General features: G+C 39.3%; 1 pseudogene; it reads left to right on the forward strand.

The window, feature by feature from the left end:
* The window catches only part of LOC124898439, a 14,186-nt pseudogene that overhangs the window by 4,682 nt on the left and 3,344 nt on the right, over positions 1-6,160 (forward strand).

Raw genomic sequence — 6,160 nt, forward strand, 5'->3', positions numbered from 1 at the left:
TCAATTACAAAGGTCTAAATAAAAATATTATTAAAATAATACATGAGAATAAAATAAATAAATATAAGGAAAAAGCAATATGCATTTATAACCATTTTATTGCACAATAAAAATGGGGACAAAAGTAATAAATATAAGAAAAAAATCATATACATGTATAACCATTTTATTTACTACTTTATATAAGTAAAGGTTGGGGTGACTAAAATTACTGAACTACCTTTGGTAGTCACCCCAACTTTCACTTATATATAGTAATAAATTAAAATAAAGTAATAATAGTAATAATAATAATAATAATAATAGTAAAAAATATATAGTAGTAAAATAAAGTAATAATAGTAACAATAATAATAATAAAATAATAGTAATAGTAGTAGTAATAGTAATAGCAAAAAAATAATATTATAATAATAACAATAATAACAATAATTGTTATGAAAAACAAAAGCAAGAACAAGAAAATATAAAGCAAGAACAAGAATAAATAGAGAGAAGATGAGAGAATTCTTTATTTCTCTTGAGGGTGAGAGATCATAAGATTGAGAATACAATAAACAAAACTTCTCTATTTATAGGAAAAAATACTCCTATTTTTTACTAAAAGACAGATACTTCAAATCCTGATAGATATCAACCAGATCTTGATAGATCTGGATAGACATTCACTATAATGTAAATACATTTATAATAATAATAATAATAATAATAATAATAATAATATATAATTACTTATAAATGAAGGATTAGTGTACTGCACAAAAAGAAAACAAATAAATATAAGAAAAAAATAATATGCACATGTAACCATTTTACTGCACAATAAAAATGAAGTCAAAATTAATAAATATAAGAAAAAAACCATGTCCATGTAAAGGTTGGGGTGACTGAAATTACCGAACTACCTTTGATAGTCACCCCAACCTTCACTTATATATAGCAGTAAAGTAAAGTAATAATAGTAATAATAATATAATAATAACAATAATTATTATTATTATTATTATTATAATAGTAAGGGTAATAGTAAAAAATATATAGTAGTAAAGTAAAGTAAATGAAAATGATGATGATAATAATAATAATAATAATGATAATAGTACTACAACAACAACATACCCAGTGTATTTCCATAAGAGTGGGGTCTGGGGAGGATAAGATGTACGCAGTTCATACCGCTAACTCCGAGGAAGTAGAGAGGTTGCTTCCGATAGACCCCCAGCTCAAAGTAGAGAACAGTAAACAAAGGGATGAAAAACATAGTAGAAAATCAGGAATAATAAATAATAAAATAGACATCAGAGAAATATGAAATACGAGACATAAGGGCGACACGAAATAAGAAAATAGGTACTAAGACATAAGACCTAGTGCACCCACCTAGTAATAACCTATACTCCCATAACAAGGACTCTATGAACACGGACCTAGGCTTACTAACCCGGCTACACAAGACTCTCCAGACTGCAAGCTACAACCCCCACACCCTCATTAACCTTCTACCCTTATCTTCGACCTCCACACCTTCCTATCTAGGTTCATGTCCTCAGTCAGTTGGAGTTGCTCCATGTCATGTCTAATTTCCTCCCTCCAGTATTTCTTCGGCCTACCTCTACCCCTCCTAAAGCCATCCAAAGCAAGCCTCTCACACCTCCGGACTGGGGCATCCGCACTTCTCCTCATCACATTCCCAAACCATCGCAGTCTTCCTTCCCGCAACTTGTCTTCCATTTAAGTCACTCCCACCTTCTCCCGAATAGTCTCATTTCTTACTCTGTCACCTCTAGTAAGCCCACACATCCAACACAACATTCTCATTTCTGCCACCTTCAATTTTTAGATGTGTGATTGCTTGATTGGCTAACACTCCGCACCATACAACATGGCCGAACGGACTGCCACTTTGTAGAATTTGCATTTAAGTTTAAGGGGCACCTTCTTATCACCCAACACTCCCGAGGCTAGCCTCCACTTCATCCAACCTGCTCCAATACGTTTAGAGATATCCTCATCAATCTCACCATTCTCCTGAATCGTAGATCCAAGATAATTAAAACTATCCGTCTTACAGACATCCTGGGAGTCTAACCTCACCACCCCTTCGTCCTCTTGTCTCAAGTCACTAAACTTACATTTCAAATACTCAGTTTTGGACCTACTCAACTTAAACCCCTTAGACTTAAGGGTTTGCCTCCAAACCTCCAATTTGTCATTCACACCCCCTCGCGTCTTATCAATCAACACCACATCATCCAAAAATAACATACACCAAGGCACTTCGCTTTGAATGCTCCGCGTCAACACGTTCATTACCAATGCAAAAAGGAACGGACTAAGAGTCGATCCCTGATGCAACCCGGTCTCAATCAAAAACTACTCTGAGTCTCCTCCCACCATTCTCACTCGGGTCTTCCCTCCATCGTGCATGTCCTTAATAGCTTTGATGTATGCCATCGGGACCCCTCTCACCTCCAAGCACCTCCAAAAAACCTCCCTCGGGACTTTATCATACGTTTTTTCTAGGTCGATGAACACCATGTATAAATCCTTCTTCCTTTCTCTATACTGCTTCACTAATCTCCTCACTAAGTGGATTGCCTCTGTCGTCGAGCGACCAAGCATAAATCCAAACTGATTCTCTGACATAAACACAACCCTCCTCAACCTTCGCTCGATCACTCTCTCCCAAATCTTCATAGTGTAACTCAACAGCTTAATACCCCTATAGTTGTTGCAGCTCTGGATGTCACCCTTGTTTTTATATAATAGAGTCATTGTACTCCATCTCCAGGCCTCAGGCATTCTCATAGTCTTGAAATATCGTTAAACAAATCTATCAACCACCTTAAACCGGCCTCACCAGCATATTTCCAAAAATTCACCGGAATCTCTTCGAGCCCCGTTGCCATACCCCTCCGCATCCTACGAATATCCTCTTTGACCTCCTTAACCTTAAAACGCCTACAGTATCTGAAATCACAACTCTCCTTCGAGTTCTCCAGCTCCCCCAACACAATGCCTCTGTCTCCTTCCTCGTTCAAAAGTCTATGAAAGTACTTCTGCCATCTCTTTTTAATGTGAACCTCCTCCACCAAAACACTACCATCCTCCCCCTTAATGCACTTCACTTGATCGAAGTCCCAGCTCTTCCGCTCCCTAGCTTCAGCAAGCATGTACAACCTTTTTTCCCGTCTTTCACCTATAACCCCTCATACAAGCTCTCAAACGCTACCGACTTAGCAGCCATAACTGCTAATTTAGCCTCCTTCCTGGCTACTTTGTAAGCCTCCTTATACACCCCTTTCTCCTCCTCATCTTTACTCTCAATTAACTTAACATACGCCTCCTTCTTAATCTCCACTTTCTTCTTCACTTCCTCATTCCACCACCAGTCCCCTTTATGCCGTCCTGCCCGACCCCTCGAAACACCCAAAACTTCTCTGGCAGTATCTGTGATACCGCTGGCAGCCCTATCTCACATAGTATCCACGTCCTCTCTGCTCTCCCACACCCCTTTTCCGCTGCTTTTTCCCCTATCTCCAGAGCGTTAACTGGCGTCAAGCAACCCCACTTAATTCTAGGTCGACCCTCCCCTACCCTTTCTCTTCTTGGACTTCTTGATAGACAAGTCCATCACTAGAAGCCTATGCTGGGTTGAAAAATGCTCACTCAAAATGACTTTATAATCCTTGCATAGCCCTCTATCCCCCATCCTATGCAGCAGAAAGTCAATCTGGGTCTTGACTATCGCGCTGCGGAAGGTAATCAGGTGATCCTCCTTCTTTGGAAAACTTGAATTCACTATCACCAGCCCAAAGGCCCTCGCAAAATCCAACAGAGCAGCTCCCTCACCATTTCTGTCACCGAAACCAAAACCTCCATGCACATCGTCATATCCTCTCGGTGATCCCAATATGGCCATTGAAGTCCCCTGCTATGACAATCTTCTCCGAACTAGGCACGCTCCTCACCACCTCGTCCAACTTCTCCCAAAAACTCGTTTTCACCTCTTCCTCTAAGCCCACCTGTGGTGCATACACACTACACGTATACAATGCAAAACCCCCAATGACCAACTTAATCTTCATCAGCCTATCACTGACCCTCATAACCTCCACCGCCTGCCCTCTAAGCTCCTCATCCACTAAGACGCCCACTCCATTCTGATGCCTCACACTCCCGAATACCACAGCTTTTACCTATCCACATCCATAGCCTTAGATCATACCCACCTAGTCTCCTGCACACACGCAATATTAATCCTCCTCTTCTTAAGAATCTTCACCAGCTCTACGGACTTACCCTGTAGGGTCCCAATGTTCCAAGACCCTACCTTCAACCTATCTTCTCTCGCCTCACGCCTTCTTCTAACACCCTTCACCAAACCCGTCTTAGCACCTGACCTATACCTCAAACCCACCCCATCCCTCTCCTCCTCACCCCCTCCCAACACCGCCCTCACCCCAAACCCCTCGAATATGACCCTATTCCACCATCAACCCCTCTAGCCACTACTCAACTAAAATAAAGCCCCAAACCGACGTACCAATAATTAAAGCAACGGGATGGAAACAGTAACAGAAGGCACGCACAAAGTACCCTAATCGTCCTAGCAGCTAAAACAAATGCAACAAACACAACAATAACCACCACTAAGCACCAAGCAGTCAATCACCACTTAACCTCCCAGAACAGGAAAACAAGAAACAGTAAAGCAACAACAGACGGGAAACATGAGCAGAATAGTATAAAAAAATCAACACATTATGTAGTAATTTAAATATCAACGAAACTAAATAGTAAGCAGTAGATAAAAGTCAATGGTTTAGATGTCATCGGGATACTCCTACGTGTTGCTGGTGATTCCGGCAATTTTATTGTCGAAATTGGGTGCCGGAAATGGGTCGCCGGACAAGCCCGTCGGTGCGTCGCCGGAATGATACCGGAGTGTCCTCTGGAACTTGCCGGAACTGGGTCATTGTACCAACCTGCTCTGACCAACGCTAAGCCTTTACCCGTCGCCGAAGTCGAGTCGAGTCGAGCCGGCGGTAAACCTAAGCCCGCCGACGATAGTAGTGTCTATGGGGGAGGGCAGAGAAGAAAGGAGAGAGAAGGGGGTAGAGACGGGGATGGGGAGATCTGGGAGGAGAGAGAGAATCTAGGGAGAGAGGACCTTACCTGTTGCCAGCGTACGTACGTCGTCGCTGGCGTCGGCGTCGCCCGTTGGACGTTAGTTGAGTGAACGTTGATTGAGTGAAGGTTAGTGAGAGAAACGTTAGGTGAGAGAAACTGTTGCTCTCCCTTTCACGTGATATAGTTAATGTATGGTAACAGTACAAAAAAATATAATAATAATAATAGTAATAATAATAATAATAATAATAGTAGTAGTAAAAAAAAATAATAATAATAATAATAATAATTAAAAAAAATAATAATAATATAATAATAATAGTAATTACTCTTATATATAACTGAAGAATGAGTGTACTACACAAAAACATAAAATTGTAGTACACCCATTCTTTATTTATATACAAGAGTAATAATATTTGTATTATTCATGCATGGTAGGAGGATGGATTTAGTGGAATCGAAGCGTCAGTCGATGTGGCCACAAGGAAAGATATGGACAGGCTAGTGGAAATAGCATATCAATTATCGAAAAAGCCTATTATGAGAACAAATCCTGACACTAAACTAGGATGTGTATCGATCGATTTGGTTCGATTTTATGTGTTATTGATCCGTTTTATTGATTTTCGATTTTTAAATATGTAAAATCAATAACCAACCAATAAGATATTTTTTTATTGGATTCGGTTTATCAATTTTTAATCCTTAACAGTTCGGTTTTTAATTTAACCAATAAGAAAATACGTATAAAATAGAAATGGTAACAACTAACATGAAAAAACAAAATCTTAGTTACAGTCAAAATCCTATGCAATGCATTTTAGTTTACAAGAATCTTCAAACTTGAACTGAATGTTTGTTCGGAAAAAAATTGTATCCTAATTGTTGGAAACTATAAATGCTTCAAGCTTTCCAATACGATAATAGCCGAGCTTTATATTGTGCCTTTATTGCTCTGAATAGGTTAATACTTTGTGAATCACTGAATTGTGAATAAGTAGTGCATATAATATATATATACATA

The sequence above is a fragment of the Capsicum annuum genome, chromosome 5 (assembly GCF_002878395.1).
Source record: "Capsicum annuum cultivar UCD-10X-F1 chromosome 5, UCD10Xv1.1, whole genome shotgun sequence".
Taxonomy (NCBI): domain Eukaryota; kingdom Viridiplantae; phylum Streptophyta; class Magnoliopsida; order Solanales; family Solanaceae; genus Capsicum; species Capsicum annuum.